Here is a 19,931-nt window from a genome sequence, read left to right as displayed (position 1 = left end):
CAAAGGGTATGCACATTTTTATAGCCTAATGACTTTCTTCTTGTTTGACCTTCTTTTTCTTCATTGTCTTGACTTATATATACAGACTTCTCTCATTTGTTCTTTGACTTTCACTAAGGACTGAACTTTCAAAGTTCTGCATTGTATCCACTTAGTCCCTTACTTTCTAATACCTCAAAAAAAATCTGTCTGTACTCATGATGGAAAATGCTATCCACATCCAGAGAAAGAGCTATGGAGTCTGAATACAGATTGAAGCATACTGTTTTCACTTATTATGTTTTTTCTTTCTTGTGGTTTTTCCCTTTTATTCTGATTCTTCTTTCACTATGATTAATGTAGAAATATGATTAATGTGGTTGTACATGTATAACCTGTATCAGATTGCTTGCTGTCTTAAGGAGGGGAGAGGGGAGGGAGAAAAATTTGGAATTCAAAATCTTATAAAAGTGAATGTTGAAAACTTAAAAAAAAATTAAAAATTTAAAAAATCCTCTTTATTATCCATGGATCATTTTTTTTTATCTTTGAATATTTTTTTTTTTAAGTTTTTGTCTCTTTACTTACTGATCTTTTTTTAATGTAACTTCTAACATTTACCACCCTCTGGCACCTTGAAAATGGAGTAGGATTTTACCATCCTTCTTAGGTTTTTGAAAATCACTCTTAACAGCAACTTGTTTACATCTCCATGTATTTGCCTAATTATCTAGCATTTGAGAAATTAGTTATGGCTATTAACAAACAGAATGATAAGAAAAGATAATAACTTTCATGTAACATGTCTTGACCTCTTATCTTTATTGCATATAAATTCTTTTAGTTCTACTCAAGATAATTTGGCCTAGTAGACAGATGGGACTAGGAAGACTGTGTTCAGATTTTGTCACTGTTGCTTATAATCACTGTGACCTTTGACAAGTTACTTTACTCCTCTGAGCCTGAGGTCCCTTATCTGTAAAAGGGATTATTATGAGGCTTGAATGAAAGAGTATATGTAAATTGCTTTGCAAACTTCAAAGAACTGTCTTAAATTTCAGTTATTATTTCTGGTCCCACTTCCCTGACTTTGCATGCATTTTTCAACATTATTGTAGATTTACCTCATAAGTACGTGAACAAATGAATTAATAATCAGAATTCCCATCCCTATCATTTAATCTCTTTCTGGGCTCATCCCTTATAAAGTAGAGTCTTATGATATGTCCTCCATGAAGTCTTTTTCTTCTCATGCCCTCTTTCTCCTCCTCAGCCTTATAGGCTATGATATAGTCTCTACTTTCTTTCCATTTTCCTTCTTGTATTTTCCGTTCTTCCCACCTACCGTCTGATACCTATTAAAAAAACAAACATTTCTCATTTTTCCTTCTTTAAAGTTTTCTTATGTGCCTGGTAAAAGTAAGAAGTTTGGGAATCTACCTATCCAAACTCCAGTAGTTCTACTTATAAAGGTTTTTCTTTACCAAGTTCTGAACAACTTGTGTACATACCAGGCTTTCATTCTGTTTTTTGGTCTGCCTGGTTTAGCAGCCACATCTTCTACAATTACCCATTGCTTCTATCACACAGTAGACATTTGTTTTTCTCTGCATGTGCCACACATTTCACACATATACAAAGTTCTCTTGGTCCTTCCAACATCCCTGTTTGAGAGATAAGACAGCTGCTATCCCCATTTTGCAGATGAAGAAACAGAGACCTTGGATTATATAGTTAGTGAAAAGCCTGATCTAGAACTGAAGTCATCTAACTCTGATTTCAGCCTATTTCATGCTCACCCCATTGCCTCATTTTGTAAGGATAATGGAGTTGGATATATTCTAAATATTAGTTTTTCCCTTAGGGACTGAATATTCAGAGTTCTCCATTGTACTCTACTCAGTCCCTTACTCTCTACTTAAACTATTCTGGTAGGTGGATTTACATCATCTTTGCTTCTAAAATTAGTACTCTTCTTGAGGATGGAAAAAAATCTTATTATTTCATCACTGATAATATCCTGGTAAACCTAAGCATTGCTATGAGACACAGCTAGATGAATCCTTAAGGTGGATTAGCTGGGGGCTGATCTGACTATAGCTATAGAAAGTCTATTCCCAGAAGCTGCTGGCATCTGATAAGTGTAAGTCTCTTTGTCACTGCCTTCCCATAGAACCTGGAGCTCATTCTGCTCAAGAGTAGGTTGATCTTCCGCTAGATCCTACTTTCTGTCCCTTTCCTATTCCAGTATAGGTCAAACACCTTCTTGCCCTAAAGCCTCTCCTCTGACCCCAAGACACCCTGATTTTGTTTTCAAAGCATAGGATATTTTTTTTTTGCATTTAATTATATTTTTGTATTATAAGCCCCCTTATATAACATCTTGTGAAGCATCCCTCTGTCTCTATTATTTCTACTTTTGGTAGAAATGTCTAACGAAGAAGTTTGTCCTCAGAATGTGTCCTATTAAGTTAACAGATGTGTTATTAAGTATTTTTCTATTGAGTCATGTAATTTTTCTGTAATACTGCTTCAGCTTATGTGACATACATGTTACTGCCAATTACAAATAGTTGGAAATTTTGTTCAGAATTGAACCTGGTTATTTGTGGTTCTTTCATTTACAAAAACCTTTGACTTTTTAGCATGACTATAGACATCAGTAGATAGCCATAGCAAAGAATGCAAGGTAGAAGGGAAAGATATTGTTATCTTAAATTTAAAATAGTAGTTTGCTAAATAAGCAAAAAGGTTATGATAGCTGTTATCTGGGAACCAAAATTATTTCAGGCATCACTTCTATAATTATGTCACCAATTTATTAGTACTTGGAAATAAAAACCCTTATCACAGGATTATTCTGCCAGTTAGCTGGTCAGTGAGTTAAATTGTGACACTCAAGCTCGCCTTCCTCAGTAGCCTCAAATTGGCTTTTATAGTTGAGAGTTTTGGTACTACATGGTAACAGGACAGGAGCACATCTTTTAGTTACCAACATTTTCCTCATCAGTGTTTATCATTTGTTGATACCCAGCGATACTTTAGCAATATTTAAAACTAAGGAGTATCTGTTGGGATATTTTGTTATTTTAAAGAATCAAGGGATAAAAGCTAGTATCCTTTGTTAAATTTGTTATAGAGATCCTCTTCAAACCATTGCTTTGGGAAACCATTACTAGGGTTCAGCCTAAGTTTTCCATTACAAATGGTAGTGTAAGATGTAGACGTTAAGTAGGTATCCTATATATGCTTCATCTTTTAAAAACATTTATAATCTTCTAGGGGAGGGGGAAAGGATAGATAAATAGACATACCTATATATACACATATATATCTTGTTATATATTATAATTATATATTATGTTAGATATAATTAAAAGATACCAGTGATTTTTTTTTCAAAGTATATAACGTACCCTCTGTGTAGGCTCCACTAAAATAAAATTTTTCAGTAAATACCTGGTTGAATTTTACATTCTGTTTTATGAGTTAAAAGATGTTGTAGAAATAGAGGCAAGATTATTAATTCTTTTTTTAGAGCAAGTTTTCAGTTTCACTCAGTAAAAGTCATCTGATTTTCATGCGTCGTGAGCTTTGGTAAAATATTTCATCCAAGCTAAGAAAAGTGAACACAGATAAACTCATTTTAAGCAGGTGCATTCCACAATACATGTTTGGCATTTTTTCGTAGCATCAGCTAATATACATTTGAATGCCTCTGGTCTGTGGGAGGGCCTGCCTGTTAAATTAGCTGCTCCCTTGTCAAACTAATTCTTTATCTGCATAGAAATTGGGGTGTAAGTAACTTATTCTAGAATCTTCTCCTAGAGTAGGCTAAAAGAAAGCACTCACACTATGGAAGCAAAGCATCTTGATAAGGATATTTGAATTCTCATCCAGCCTTCTAATAATTATCTTAGGCGGCAAACACAATGGGGTAAATGGGCTTATTGAAAATCCTTAGGATAAGACAGGGTTTCTAGAGGTTGTCTTTTATTCTTCTGGTGGGAGGGGTGAGGGTGGGGGGATTTGAAAACTGCCATTCTAGGGCAATGTATGTCTTTATGATTAAATTTCTGCAGAAAAGGAGATTATATAACTTTCTTTCCCAGCAAAAGAAACTCTTTTCTATATTGATCTGAGTGCAGAAGATAGATATACTGTCCAAAAGATTATTGCTGAGTGATCTATGTTTTCCAGAGAACAGTCTGCACAAAAGAGCCCCTTTCAAGGCTGAAATGAAACTTTCGTGTACTTCTGGATTGTGTAAGATATAAATTGATGTGTGACTGCATGCTGAGGATGTCCTTAACATTTTAGAAAGAAGTCTAACTCTTTTAAGTTTGATGCATTCAATATTTACGCATTATTAAAAATCCTGGCTTTTTTCAGATTGCTCAAAAAAGTAACTTTTATTTAACAGGACAAAAACTTTATATTCTCATGTTACCATATTTGCTTTGGCTACTTTCATCATAATCATACCAGTGAGTAGCATTTTAAAAATTGTATTTCTCTTTGGTTTTTCGTTTGGTATGTTCAGACAGATCAGGGCTGAGAAATCTTTTGTCCGGTGAGGGCCATTAACCTAGAGGAAAATCAGTCAAGGGCCACAGAAAAATAAAAAATAACTCAATTTAATGTATATTTTTCTCTCAAAAAATCAGAGCAAAGAACATTAAATTTTACTCAGTACATCAAATATAAAAGATCAAGTAGGTTTCATAAAGTAAAAAAGACAGTTGAAAATGAGAAAATATGGTGGAAGAGAGAAGAAGGAAGAAAGAGAAATCAAAGCTGTGAGGAGGTACAGACCACCACGTCAGAGAAAGGACACAGGGATGAAGTGAAGGGAGGAGAGAATTTGATTTAATGGAGAGAAAGAAGAAGCAGCCACAAATTTAGAGCTAAAAGGAACCTTAAAAGTCTTCTAGTCCAACCCCCTCATTTTACAGACGAAGAAAGTGAGACCCAGTGGTCTTTCCTGAGGTTACGGAAGTCAATGTGGGATGTAATAAGCCCACGTCCTCACATTCCAAACCCAGTGCTTTTTCCAGACAGTTAGGTTTAAGTAGGTTTTAAGGTGAGTGTTAATAGATGAAAACTGCTTGTTATATCCTTAGGCTTCAGGAGTTATTACCCTCAGAAATTCTGGCTAATTACTGTTAACCCCTCAGAAGCTCTGCTCTGAATGGTATAACCACAGTAGCCCTCAGTGGGGAAAGTTGCACTATGGAATGTAGTGGCTGGAGCCTGAACAATATAATTTCCTAGGGTGCTTGCTCCCCACCAGATAAGGTCAAGCCTCGAGTCAACTATAGCCTGCATGACGTGCTTGCAGAGGTGTCCTTCCCCTGGTCTAGGTTTAAAGTCATAGTTGCATGGTGGCCTTTTTGCTTAATATGATCTATGAAACTGGTTGAGGAGCTTGTTAGGATTTTCATAGTTTACGTGTGCTGTCTTGGCCTTTAAGAAGAGGAAGACGCAGCGTGTTATTTTTGCTTTTTTGCTACTATCTCTGTGACAAAAACCTGTGAGGCAGATCTTTCCTTTCATGGAAGAAAAGAGGCATTGAGAGAGAATCTGCTGTGAGTGATGAAGACTGGAAGAGGAAGTTAGTGTTATAATGGTAGGTGAACTATTTTAAGAACAATAATCAAAGTAAAAAAATAATAATTGGCTGAGAAGCTTGGTAAGAGAAAAATCTTTTTACTAGGCCAAGAGGTAACCAGTTGAAAATACATCATAGGGTAGTGGTGAGAAGTGCTTTGGGCTTGGGTTATCAGATTGAGTACCTCTCTGGTTCAAGGAATTGGTGCTCTTTTAGCGGTCTGACATGGGACAAGAGGGTGGCAGCCTCAGCCCTCCTGCACCCACCTCTCCCTTTCACTCCTCATTTAGAACATTGATCCTGTGAAATTTGTTGGCTTTGTTTCCTGGAAAGAAATGTAAGCCTTACCAGAAGATGAATGCACTTAGCCACTCTGTTTAAATACTGTTAGCTTGAGCTCACTATAATGGCCATCCAGTGTATATTTGGATGTGTGAGCTTTTATAGGAGTGCCTGGCCCAGTGGAATCTAACTGACCATGATATATGCCCAGTCCTCAGCTTCAAGTGCTGAGTTCCTACTCCAGTCTATCCTTCACTCAAACGTCAATTAATTTTCCTTAAGTGTAGATCTGGCCATGTCCTCTCCTCTTTCCCTCTTCCTTCCCTCCTCCCCATTTAATAAACTCCAGTGGCTCCTAGTCACTTTCAGGATCAAATATAAAACCCTCTATTTGGCTTTTAAGGCCTTCATACAGCCTGATCTCCAGTCTCATCTCTCATCACTCCCTACCCTCCACTGATACTGGTCTCTTTGCCGATTCCCATACAAGATGGCTCTGTCTTCCCTCCTCAAGAAATGGATTCTGTTTACACTCATAACAGAAGTAAGGTCTCCTAGTTGGGTGGGGTCCCACTCAAGATTGTAGAGCACGTACCTTGAGGGCTAGAATGATCTCATCAATCAGTCATGTCCTTCAGAGACTGACTTTACAGAGACTGGACCTTAAATAAGAAAATAAAGGAGAAAAGCCTGGATCCCAAATTAATAATTGGTTATTACCATGATACTAAAATAGGCTCAATGGATAGGCTCAAAGGAGATTATATACACTCCTAATGGCTATGTAAATGATGGCTATTATATGTTGAATTGAAGTGAATTTAGAAAACCTTATTTCCTAGTATCTAGTAAATCTTAAGTTTTAATTTTAACTAGCTTGCACCAAAAAACAGTGCTAAATAATTATTTGGGAATGGTAAGAGCTTTCTTAACCACTTTATTTTGTTATTCCTAAGGTTTTAAAGATAAGTTCTTCAGAGTTACGTTCTTTTTCTAACCTATTAAAAAAATATCAAGATTCATGAAAGGAAGGACAGCTCTCCTAACAAGAGTCCATCCTTTCTGATTCTGTTGCCAGTCTACTTGGATTCAGCCTTTGTCACTGAGAACCAATCAAAGGAGTTCCCTATGTCCTCTCATCAAAGTGCCTGGGCATATACTCACCTCCTTGGGAAGAAAGTAATGGACAAAAGTCTATGTCCAATAACCAATAATAATAATAATAATAATAGTCGAGTTGGTGAGGGAATTAGTCAGATTGATCAAGGGCTCCCTATCTTGTCCCTTCCTTTCCACCACCCTCTGCACCCCCTCCACTCATCAGTTTCCTCATTTGTGAAATGACAGTGTTGGATTAGATTATTTCCTGAGTTCTTTTCAGTCGTAGATTCTTTGGTATCTGTCATCCTTATCATTTAGATTCTAACTCCCCAAAGATGAGGATTTTTTTCCATATAGTATCTTTCTTACCTTAGCATCTATTAAGAATTCATATCATAAATAATAATGCATGAATTTGTCAAATTATATGAAAAGATTCTGGTTAATATTTGTCTAAATGTATTTTTTTAAAAATCTAGCTATCCACATAATAGTATTTTCCAAATTTCCAGTGATCATTAAGGATAGAAATCAATTTGAAATGGCTATCAAAGCTACGTAAATCATTATTCAGAAGTGTTTATCGATCTCACTTCCTAAAATGTTGGGTATATTGTTAGACTTGTGGAGAGGATCCTCCAGAAGAGCTAACTCTTCATTACAATTACCGGCATCTACAGATCTTTGCCTTGCCATGTAGAAAATCCTTGTTAGCCTTTACCTTCCCAAACCCAACAAGTTACTTTAAAATGAGGGTGGATGGCAGATTGTCTCTGTCCTAAGATCAGTTCATACTCCATTTATATTATTTTAAGTGGGCCTGCTCACCACTTTCAAATCTGAGAAGCTGTTCCTGGTCTCTGCTTATAAACTTCGTTCTTTGCCTTTTTCTTTCTGCTCTATTTGGCCTTTGAAATTTAGCCTGTTTACTTAGACTTGTTCCTACCTTTACCCTCCTGCCTTGCATCTCTGAATACTTGCCCAGGCCCACTTACCTGGGCCCTGAGCCTCTACCTCATCCACTGGTAAGGCTTGACACTCTAGATTGCTGGCCTTGTCCATAACCTCTACTTAATTTACTAGTATACACGCTGCAGTAGCCACTCTGCCCCACCTTCTGGTTCCCACCCTTTCACATAGGCCTCTGTTGTCCCTCAGTGAGACCTAGTGCTCTAATAAAAAGGAACAGTAGGTTAGGAGTAATAAGACTTGAGTTCAGGTCTCAACTCTACACTTATTGCCTCTTGCTGTCTATGTAACTAGAAATATTTAATTTCAGTTTTCTTGTTAAGTTCCTCAACTGTACAATATAGGAGTATTGAACAAGATGTTCTCTAAATCCTGTGACTTTATGACTCCTCATCATAAAATAATCATAGCTAACATTTATAGAGCACTTGAAAGTTTGCAAAGCACTTTTCAAATAGTATCTTATTTGATATTCACCACATCCCTAGAAAGAAGATGCTATAATTATCCCCATTTTACAAATGGAAAAAATAAAGGGTAAGTGGCTTGCCCTGATCAAACTGCTAACCAAGTATCTGAAGCTGGATTTGAACTAGGATCTTACTGACTCCAGGCCCAGGGCTGTCTTCATTGCATCACCAAGCTGCTACTTCTTGTGTGGTTAAATGCAGCATTTGAGGTATAAAATATGTAGAGTGTTATTTAGATATCGACTAAAGAAGAGCTCTCTGTAAGCATGTGCGGTTTTGGACCAGACCTGTGATTTCATTGGTGTAGAGAACTCCTGGTGGGAAAATTCCCTCTACCAATTCATATCTGCAAGTGTTTTAGAGAACTGCTTGGGGCACTGATTTTTGCCCAGAATCACTAAGACAGTATGCATTAGGTGGGAGTGAGTAAGCAAACATTTATTAAGCACTTACTGTGTGCAAGCATGTAGCACTGGGGATACACATAAAAGCAAATGAGACAGTCCCTGCCCTCAAGGAGTTTAAAGACAATCATAAAGGGATTCTGGAAAGCCAGGGGGAAGAAAGGGAGGAGGAGAAAAATGCACGTTACCTGAGTGGCTGGGAAACTACAGGAAGTGGTCTGGTTCCTGACTAGGTAAGGCTAAAGACACCTATCAGGGATTGACTTATATGAAAATCATGCTAATTTAGACAAAAGTCTGGAGAAGTAAAGTTTTCAAAAATGATGTGAACTGGAAAAACAAAGCAAGTAAAATTAAATATACGGGAACAAAAGATAGTACTGTTTTTTAAAAATCTAGGGAAAAACCCACAGAAGATCTCCATTGCTTCATCATGATGTGGAAATGAGCCTAGATTCTTTACAATTCTCTCTCTTTTTTTTTTTTTTTGTGGTGGTTATGCAGTGGGGTTAAGTGACTTGCCTAGGGTCACACAGCTAGTAAGTATTATGTGTCTGAGGATGGATTTGAACTTACGCCCTCTTGAATCCAGGACCAGTGCTCTATCCACTGCGCCACCTAGCTGCCTCAGTTCTTTACAGTTCTTTTGCTGAGCTCAAGCTCTGTTAGGTCCTACCATGCTAGAAAGGCTTTAAGTACAGTCTTACAGTAGACCATTTCTATTGTAAAAGCATCAGTCTATCTGCTACAGCCTGTTTGTGTATATCATATGCTATTCCATGCTTTTTAGATCACCTGCAATTTTAATTCTTCAGAAATTAGAGTGACTGAATCTAGCAGCAGTCTATGGAAACTCAAGTCAACAGACTCAAACCAGGTCAGGAACTTAAAGAGGGCAGATCAGGGGGGCAGTTACAAACTTCTCCTTGGATCATACCACTTTGGAAACCCTGAAGAACTTAAAAGCCCCTAGACTGAGCTGTGAAAGCAGTAGGACATAAAAGACAGAAACACAAACCATACATGCCCCTCTTGCTTCGTTTTGCCTCCCCATCCCCCACCCTCGCCCTCAATGAGCAGAGCCTAACACTAAAGTCCAAAGTCAAGAAATAGGCTCTAAAAATGAGAACAAAGAATAAAAAACAAAACCCCTGACCATAAAAAGCTAATGTAGTGACAGGGAAGCCCAAGACACATAGAAGACAATGACTTTAAAACATCTGCAAGCAAATCCTCAAAGAAAAATGCAGATTGGATACAAGAATTCCTGGAAGAGTTGAGTTGTTTTTTGTTTTTGTTTTTGTTTTTAAGCAAAAAAAAGGGGGGGGGGGGAGAAATGAGAGCTATTCAAGAAAACTGTGAAGAGAGAATTAAGTTTGGTAAAAGGAGTATACAAAACTTCACTGAAGAAAATAGCTCCTTAAAAATTAGAATGGTTCAAGTAGAAGCTAATGACTCCATAAGACATCAAGAAACATTAAAACAAAGGCAAAAGACTTTTTTTTAAAAAATAGAAAAAAATGTGAAGTATCTCAGAAAAAAGTCAGTTGCCCTGGAAAATAGATTGAGGAGGAATGATTTAAGAATCATTGAATTATCTGAAGACCATGAACAGTAATAGCAACAAAAAAAAAGGATCCTAGATATTATATTTCAAAAAATGATAAAGGAAAATTCTCCAAATATCTAAGAACCAAAAGGCATAATAGAAATTGAAAGAATCCATCAGTCACTTCCTAAAAGAAATTACAAAATGAAAACTTCCAGAAATATTATAGCCAAAATCCAGAACTCTCAGATCAAGGAAAAAATACTTTGAGCAGCCATAAAGAAATAAATTTTTTTATGGTAATTTTTATTTGTTTTTTTTGTTTTCACCATTTACTTCCACAAGATTTTGAGTTCCAAATTTTCACCCCATCTCGCCCCTCCCCCCACTCCAAGATGGCATGCATTCTGAATACCCCTTCCCCTAGTCTGCCTTCCCTTCTATCTCTCCCCCCCTTCTCTTATCCCCTTTCCCTTCAATTTTCCTGTAGGGCAGGATGGATTTCTATACCCCATTTCCCAGTTGTATGTGAAAACATTTTTTTTAAACATGTGTTTTTAAAACTGTGGGTTCCAAATTTTCTCCCTTCCTCCCTCCCCACCCACCCTCATTGGTAAGGCAAGCAACTAAATATGTTATATATGTACAGTTATGCAAAACACTTCCATAGTAGACATGCTGTGAAAAACTAACTCTATTTCCCTTAATCCTATCCCGTCCATCCATTTATTCTATTCTTTCTTTTGACCCTGTCCCTCCTCAGAAGTACTTGCTTCTGATTACCTCCTTTCCCAATCTGCCCTCCTCTCTATCATCCCCCTACTCTCTTGTCCCCTCCCCCCCCACTATTTTCCTGTAGGGTAAGACAGATTTCCACACCCAATTGAGTGTGTATGTTATTCCCTCCTTAAGTAAAATCCTGTGAGAATAAGATTCACTCATTCCCTCTCACCTTCCCCCGTTTCCCCTCTACTGTAAGAGCATTTTCTTTTCTATTTTTTTTGTGAGATAGTTTACCCTATTCTACCTCTCCCTTTCTCCTTCGCCTAGTATAATCCTCTCTCACCCCTTAATTTTATTCTCCAGATATGACCCCTTCATTTTCAACTCACCCTGTGCCTCCTATCTATCTATATCTATATCTATATCTATATATATGTACATATAGTTTTTTCCCCTCCAACTATCCTAATACTGACAAAGGTCTCATGAGTTACAAATATCTTTCCATGCAGGAATGTAAACAGTTCAACCATAATAAGTCTCTTACGATTTTGTCTTTCCTGTTTAACTCTTCATGTTCCACTTGAGTCTTGTATTTGAAAATGAGATTTTCTATTCAGCTCTGGTCTTTTCATCAAGAATGCTTGAAAGTCCTGTATTTCACTGAATGACCATTTTTTCCCCTGCAGGATTATACTCAGTTTTGCTGGGTAGGTGATTCTTGGTTGTAATCCCATCTCCTTTGCCCTCCTGAATATTATATTCCATGCCCTCCAGTCCCTTAATGTAGAAGCTGCTAAATCTTGTGTTATCCTGATTGTGTTTCCACAATACTTGAATTGTTTCTTTCTGGATGCTTGTAATATTTTCTCCTTGACCTGGGAACTCTGGAATTTGGCTACAATATTCCTAGGAGTTTTCCTTTGGGGATCTCTTTCAGGTGGTGATCAGTGGATTCTTTCAATTTCTATTTTGCCCTCTGGTTCTAAAATATCAGGGCAGTTTTTCTGGATGATTTCTTGAAAGATGGTGTCTAGGCTCTTTTTTTGATCATGGCTTTCAGATAGTCCAATATTTTTAAATTCTCTCTCCTGGATCTGTTTTCCAGGTCAGTTGTTTTTCCAATGAGATATTTCACATCATTTTCTAATTTTTCATTCTTTTGGATTTGTTTTACAGTGTCTTGATTTCTCATAAAGTCACTAATTTCCAATTGCTCTATTCTAATTTTTAAGGAAGTATTTTCTTCAGTAAGCTTTTGGACTTCCCTTTCCATTTGGCTAATTTTGCTTTTTAAGGCATTCTTCTCCTCATTGGCTTTTTGGACCTCTTTTGCCATTTGGGTTAGGCTATTTTTTAAGGTGTTATTTTCTTCAGTATTTTTTTGGGTCTCCTTTAGCAAGCTGTTGACTTGTTTTTCATGATTTTCTTGCAAAACTCTCAGTTTTTCCTCTGTTTCTCTTACTTTCTTCTCAAAATCCCTTTTGAGCTCTTCCAAGGCCTGGGACTGATTCATATTCTTCTTGGAGGGGTTGGATGTAGGAGCTTTGGCTTTGTTGTCTTCTTCTGGTTGTATGTTTTGATCTTCTTTGTTCCCAAAGTAAGATAATATAATCTGACTCTTTTTGCACTGCGTACCCATGATCCCAACCAATTACTTGAGTTTTAAACTCTTTGTTAAGGTAAAAGTCTACTTCCAATGTGGAGAATGTACTGTCCCAAGCTTCAGGGGTTTGTACAGCTGTTTTCAGAGATACTTCTAGGGACCTGAAAAGTGTCAGTTCTTCCAAGGTGCTATGATAAGGGGCGAGGTGTTTCTCTCCCCCACCACAACAAGCTCTACCACACCAGCGTTCTTGCTCGCCCCAGGACCACCCTTCAGAACTGTGACCCAGATCCAAGCACTGGTAAAGCAAGAGATTCCTGCATCAGCACTGACAAAGAGATCCTTGCAATCCCGCTCAGATCAGCCACTTGATTCCCCCTCAGTCTGTGGGCCAGAAGCTCAGGAAACAGCTGCAGCGCTCGAGACTTGCAGCTGAGACCTAGCTCCTTCTCTCACCGCAGTCACAGACTTTTCCCACTGACCTTCCAAGTTGTCTTTGGTGTTCATGGGTTGAGAATCGCCACAGCTGCCGGCGATTCAGTCCTCTGAGGCCTGCTCCAGGGTTGCTGTGGCCTGCGCCCCCATGTCGAACTGCATTCCTCTCCCAGCCCGGCACAATATACCTTTCCAATCAACCATCCAGGCTGTCTTTGGCTGGAAATTTGTTTCACTCTGTCTTTTTGTGGGTTCTGCTGCTTTAGAATTTGTTTAGAGCCATTTTTATAGGTATTTGGAGGGGTTTTGGGGGGAGAGCTCAAGCAAGTCACTGCTTTCCCTCCACCATCTTGGCTTCCAGAAAGAAATAATTAAAATACCATGGAGCTATTGTCAGGATTACACGAGATTTAGCAGCTACCACAGTAATGGAACAGAGGGCTTGGAATATGAGATCCCAAAAGACAAAGGAACTACAGCATGGTAAGATGTAGTGCAAGTGATAGTAAATAATGTTAATGGATATCACAATGTGTTAGCAAAGCCTTAAAAGTAAGTAAAAACTTGACATTTTATAAAACATCTTTGTGTTGTCCTGGCCAGTGCCACGAAATGTTTCACAAGTAGATGGGTAATGATGTGGGCCTACACATTGCTTGCCTTTTTTCTATCTTTATAGAAACTTTGATGTTTGCACTACTCTGGCACAGTTTTTGAAAATCTAGGGTTATTTCAACCCTGCAGCAAGATGTTAGAATTTGCTTAATAGAATTTAGAAGAAAGGTATGTTGAAATCAAATAACTTTGGATGACTTGAAGTTCTTACTTTGTTTTTAGGATAGCTACATATGGATTGCATGTATTGTATCTTGCATTGGGTTGACACCAGTAGCATTAATGTTATAACTAAAGAAATTGACATTAGAAATTCCAATTTTGCTTTTTTTTTCTGATATATCAGTACCTAATGTTGATACATTATAGAATTCATGAGGTCCTTTTTCATTTTCATCTTCTGCTGATCCCATGATAAAGATGGAATCCCAGAAAGCAGTCTCCATGAAACAGTGGAAGTTGCAGGGGCAACAAAAATTCTCAATTGTAAAAACAGTTAGCTCAGACTGCCCCTCTCTGAGTGTTACTTGTTTGGTTGTCTGCAGTGGTATTGTCAAGACCAATTGCTGATAAGTTTGAGCATGATCAAGTTTTTACAGAAACTTTCTCCAAGCACAACAGAGTTGGTTGACTACAATTGATGGTTACCATTGTGTAATACCTTGTTAGCAATGCACATAACTCATCTTAGCATTAGGATTTAGTACCAACACAATTGGTATAATTAATCTAATTTTGATAACTAGCTCAAAGTCTCTGTGGTTTAGATGCTAAAACTCTTCAGGTTCTGTTCTTTTCTTTAGAACAAAAGGTATATGTCTAACTTTCAAATGAGTTGATGCTATGACTATATCCAGATAGAATAACAGTTCTACTTTTATTATATAAACTTATTTAATTTATATATAATATATTTAACTAACATTTATATATTATATATTTATATATTGTGTTACATATTTAATTATATAAACTTATATAAATTTATTATATAAACTCCTACTTCCTTAAAGAAAACTCTAAATTATCTGTAGATAACTATCTACAATTATACTACTCTGATAGTATGAACACCTTGGACACTGATTCCTGCAAATGTGAACTAATTTAACTACATAATCTTTTGCAAAGATCCCTTTGTTGAATGGACAGTTTTCAAAGGAATCATATTATATTTGGAGCATCTTCCATCAACACCAAGATCATTATTTTTTTTTTTTTTTTTTTTTTTTTGGTGAGGCAGTTGGGGTTAAGTGACTTTCCCAGAGGCAACACAACTAGCCAGTGTTATGTGTCTGAGGCCGGATTTGAACTCAGGTCCTCCTGACTCTAGGGCTGGTGCTCTATCCACTGCACCACCTTGCTGTCCCTAAGATCATTATATTTTTGAAGAACAGATGAATGAAAAAACAGTTATCAGTGCTTCCTGTGTGTACGAAGCACTGTGTTAAGTTCTGGGGACACAAATAGAAAGGCAAAACAGTGCCCAAGTTTTTTCCTCACATCAAGCCTAAATTTGCCTCTTTACAATTTGCACCCTGCTCGTGGTTCTGCCCTTTGAGTCAAAACAAAACAAAAAAAAAAAAACAAAACCCAAATCTGATGACACCCCCTCAGGTCCCTGTCCGTCCTTATCACGTTGTTGGTCTCCCCGCCCCATTCCCCTGCCATCTTCTCTTCTTCAGACTAAATATCCCCCATTTGTTCAGCCAGTCCTCCTAAGACATGGACTCGAGGCCCTTCTCCATCCTGATTGCTTCGTTCTGGATAGGTTCCAGATTATCAGTGTCCTCCTTAATTCCTGGTCCTGAACTGAACTGAACTAAACACAGTACTCCAGATGATGTTTGATGAGGGTGGAGTGCAGTGGGAGTATCACTTCCCTATTGTGGAAGCTATATTCTTCTTAATGAAGCCCAAGTGTGTGTGTGTGCATATATATATATATATGTTTTTTTTTCTGTTATATTACACTGCTAACTTACTGACTTTGAAGTTTACTCACACCCCCAGATCTTTTTCAGATTCTAATTGAGCCTCCCCCATCACATACTTGTCAAGTTAATTTTTTTTATACCCAAGTACACAACCACATTTGCCCCTTTGAATTTCACCTTATTAAATTCAGCCCTTTGTGTCAAGTCATCCACTGTGTTAGTTATCCTTGAAACTTTTTGTCATCTGCATTGCCATATGTGTCTCCATTCAGAAGGTTAAACAGCATAGGACTAAGCACAGATCCCACTGGAGATCTCCTGCCACACTGACATTGAACTATTAACAACTTATCTTTTAGTCTGGCCATCTAAACAATTCTGAATTCTTCTGATTATATTTTCATTTAATCCATATCTCTCCATCTTCTCCACAAGAATAGTATCTCAAATTATTATAAGCACTGCTAAAATCTAGGTAAACTTTTTCTTATAGCTTGCCCTTTATTTACTAGTTTTGTTATACTATCAAAAAAAGGAAATGAAGTTAGACTGGCATGACCTTATTCTTGATGAAGCCATGATAGTTCATTGTAATCACAGCTTTACTATCTAGACATTTACCAGTGATCTCTTTAAGAGATCCTAGACCCTATCTACAATTTGTATGGAAATCAAATCAAGTTCATATTATGACCATGAGTGAGAGTGAAAAGTATGTCAATATTCCCAGAAGTTTATCAAATGTCTTGTGGCCTGTTTGGACCCCACAGAGTGTAGAAGCACAGATATTTGTGTTCAAAGTTCTTATTTTGTTGGTTTCGTGGTAGAAAAAAAGTTTCTCTGCATGTGCAACCCAGGAAGCAGGCCGACATGCATAATGTCTCAAAACGTCCATTGTAAGTATAGGGTCTGTTCAGGTTCTGGGTTAGATATTTATTTAGTTGCTTCCTGATGATACCCAAGAATTGTGCTGCCTGTGATTGTCCTTGCCACAGAAAAGGATGTTTGTTGTGTGGGATGTCAATAAAAAAGGCAAGAGGCAAGCTGGTTTTTAACATTTTTTTTATTTCTGTAAAAGGGTAACTCCTTCCTAAAAATCACTGCAGGATACAACTATAATAGGAGCTTGAAAGGAATGAAAAACACTTACCTCACAACGCATTGGCCTCTGGCATTCATAACATTTCAGCTGAATGTAGGGATTGAATGACAAAGAGGAGTCAAAGATTGCTTCAGAGTTTTAAAATTGGGGATTAAGAGGATAATGGTGAGGATACAGGTAAGGCAAGTTGCCTTTGTCTGCATTTGGGGGTAGAAAAATGATGAGTTACTGCTGGTTTATGCTGGTTATCTGTAAAAGGGAGAACCTTTGTAGAAAGAACCTTGGACTTAGATTTAGAAGATCTGGATTTTAATTATGGCTATTTCCTTCCTAATGAATTGCCTAGGAAAGTCCCTTCATCTCTCTGAGCCCTCTGTTTTATGATCCGTAAAATAGAATAATAGGCCTAGCTACGTCATAGGGTTGTTGTGAGGAGAATACATTGTAAACCTTAAGGCACTTTGTAAATGTGAATTATTATAAATGACTTGAGCTTTAAAATAATCCTGATGACAATTTTTAGAAACACCACAGGTTGGCAGTGTCACTCCTTTAAAAGCTATTTTGTCACTAAAAATAAAACATGAACATCCTGACTTTCCAAAATTAACATCATAGACCTTTAAAGTTAGAAACCTCATAGGTTATCTGGTCCAAGTCCTTTGTTTACAAATGATAAAACTGGTACCCAAAGAAGTTGTGATTCACCTTCGGACTCCAAGTCTAGTGCTGCTGAGAAATATTTGTATTTTCTAGATTGAAAACAATCTTTGAAAATGGGGGGAAAGGGTAGATTCCAAAAGTATTCTTTTCAACTTCCTTTTGAAGTGAAAATTATTTGCTTTTAAAGAACATATACCTATATTTTCTACTTCAAGATTGTAGTTATTTAAGGAAGTATTAGTTGTAGTCACAATGTAGAACACTCACAGTTTTCACATGTACAGTTAACAATCCCTAAAGAAAGAATTAAAGTCACTTACATAGACTCTTAAAGTTGGAAGGGACCTTCAAAATCACCTAATCCAACTAACTGTCCAGTACAATGCCTGGCAGAGAGATGGTCATCCAACCTTTGTTTGAATAATTTCGTAAGCTGGGAGCTCATTACTTCAGAAGGTAGCACTTTCCATTTTTAGAAAATTCTTCCTTTGCCAAAATCTTTCTAGTACCTTCCACCCACTGGTCCTAGTTCAGGCCTTTGAGGCAATTCAGAATGGGTCTGTTCCTTCTTCTACATGAAAGTCCTTCAAGTATTGAAAATACTATCGTCTCTCCTTTTTAAGTCTGCTCTAGAATCTTCACCATCCTAGTTGATCTTTTTTGATTTGAAAGTGTCAAACCCAGAACTTAAACATAATGCTCCAGATATGATCTAACCAATGCAAAATACAAGACTATTATTACTTGAAACCAAGGCACTAGGACACTCTACCTAAGATTGTATTAGCTTGTTTTGCTACATCATAGTGTTGACTCAACCAAAACCCCAAGATCTTTTCTTTTTTTTAACCTGAATTAGCCAAACTGTTAGCAGGCCAGGTCTTCTTTATCCTGTACAATTCATTTTTAACATAATTACAGAATTTTACATTTATCTTCATTAAATGTCATTCATTTAGTTTTGGCCTAGTGTTACATATTTGGCTTGTTTTTCATAATTCACATAATTTTGAATATTGATTCTGTTATTTATGCAGTTAGCTTTCTCTCATCTGTACCTTTTTGAGAATGACTGTGTTGAACTTCCATCTGATCCAAAAGTATCATTTGTGTGAAAGTCAGTGGCCCTTTTAGGAGCTGCTCTCTCTTAGGGACCCAGGATGAAATTTTATCAAGGGATTAGGAGCAAGCACATTTTCACACTTTGCCTGAGTTCATACTTATTCTGTTTTTAATGGCTGATTGCGAAGTTCTTAGGTGGACTTTTTGCTTTGTTTTGTATCATTATTAATGTTAGCTCAAAGGGGCAAACAACTTTCAAAAGCTGTTTTGGGATCCCAGAAAGAGAAACCAAGGGATAAAGTTCCCCAAGATTGATTGAAGTACTTAAAGGAAGTTTTCATAATACTCTGTGGTATTTCAGATAGGACTAGACACCTTTGAAGTACCAAAACATGTCCATATAGACTTCAAAAGATTTCAGAGCTTACTTTATCCCCTCTCCCACTTCTAATTTGGTCCTAATAATCTACAAATACAAGAAAACACAAAATAAACTCAAGAAACACAACTGTTAGTGTTGGGTTTTAAGCATGAGTTCAACTTACTCACTTTTGGAGGGTGTTCTCAAAACAAGATGTTTTTGGTGTGGTATAGATGCCCTCTTTCCACCCCCGCTAATGTAAGAGCAGAAGGAAGGGGAAAAGTAACTCTTTCTTTTGACAGCATGAAATTCTTATTATTTTTAGAGAATAGTAACTATGAACAATAAGACTCATTGTCAGAGCAATTTAGTTAATAGTTATGTAAATGACTAGTTATTTCATTGTGTAGGTGGAGAACTGCATGTAGACTTTCTTAAGAAGAACCTAAGCATCATAAGAATTATTTTAACATTACAAACCTAAAGGTCAGAAAGTAGCATTAATAGACTTTTATCATATAAGTAGTAAGACTGAGACTGTCCACTTTTTCATTAAGATTTATTCTTTTTTTCCCCCAAAAGATATTAAGATAAGTCTTAATTTTTCATATAGTCTTGGCCTGCCCTTCACACTCGAATGTGGGAAATCACAAGTTATTAAGGTTCAGGAGAAGTCGAGCTTGGTACTTATAATTTTCTTTCAAAAACAAAATATGACTTTAATGCAGGGGTTCTAAACTTGTGGCCCAAGGATGATCCATGGATAGATGTCAGCCTGTGCACTTGAATGGGGAAAAAAATTACATCTTTATTTTCACTAACCTTTGATTTCCTTTACAATCCTATACATTTTTTACATTTAGAAACATTCTGAAAATGGGTCCCTAGGCTTCACCAGACTTCCAAAGCGTCCATGACTCAGAAAAGGTGTAAAACACTATAGCAATTTATTGAATGTGTGTGTGTATATGTGTGTAAGACCCTTGGGCATCCAGAGAGACAACATTACTCCTTGTATAAACAGCGTGAATTGCAGTGATATCTAGTGGCACTTTGATAAGT

At 37.1% G+C, this 19,931-nt stretch overlaps 1 protein-coding gene across 1 annotated transcript in view; it reads left to right on the top strand.

The window, feature by feature from the left end:
• The window catches only part of HACD2 (3-hydroxyacyl-CoA dehydratase 2), a 96,078-nt gene that overhangs the window by 57,361 nt on the left and 18,786 nt on the right, over window positions 1–19,931 (top strand). The window lies entirely within an intron of this gene.

The sequence above is a fragment of the Vombatus ursinus genome, unplaced genomic scaffold, assembly GCF_900497805.2.
Source record: "Vombatus ursinus unplaced genomic scaffold, bare-nosed wombat genome assembly UNPS02014959.1, whole genome shotgun sequence".
NCBI lineage: Eukaryota > Metazoa > Chordata > Mammalia > Diprotodontia > Vombatidae > Vombatus > Vombatus ursinus.
The sequence above is the reverse complement of the archived record's forward strand: the minus strand, read 5'-3'. Positions and strand labels throughout refer to the sequence as shown.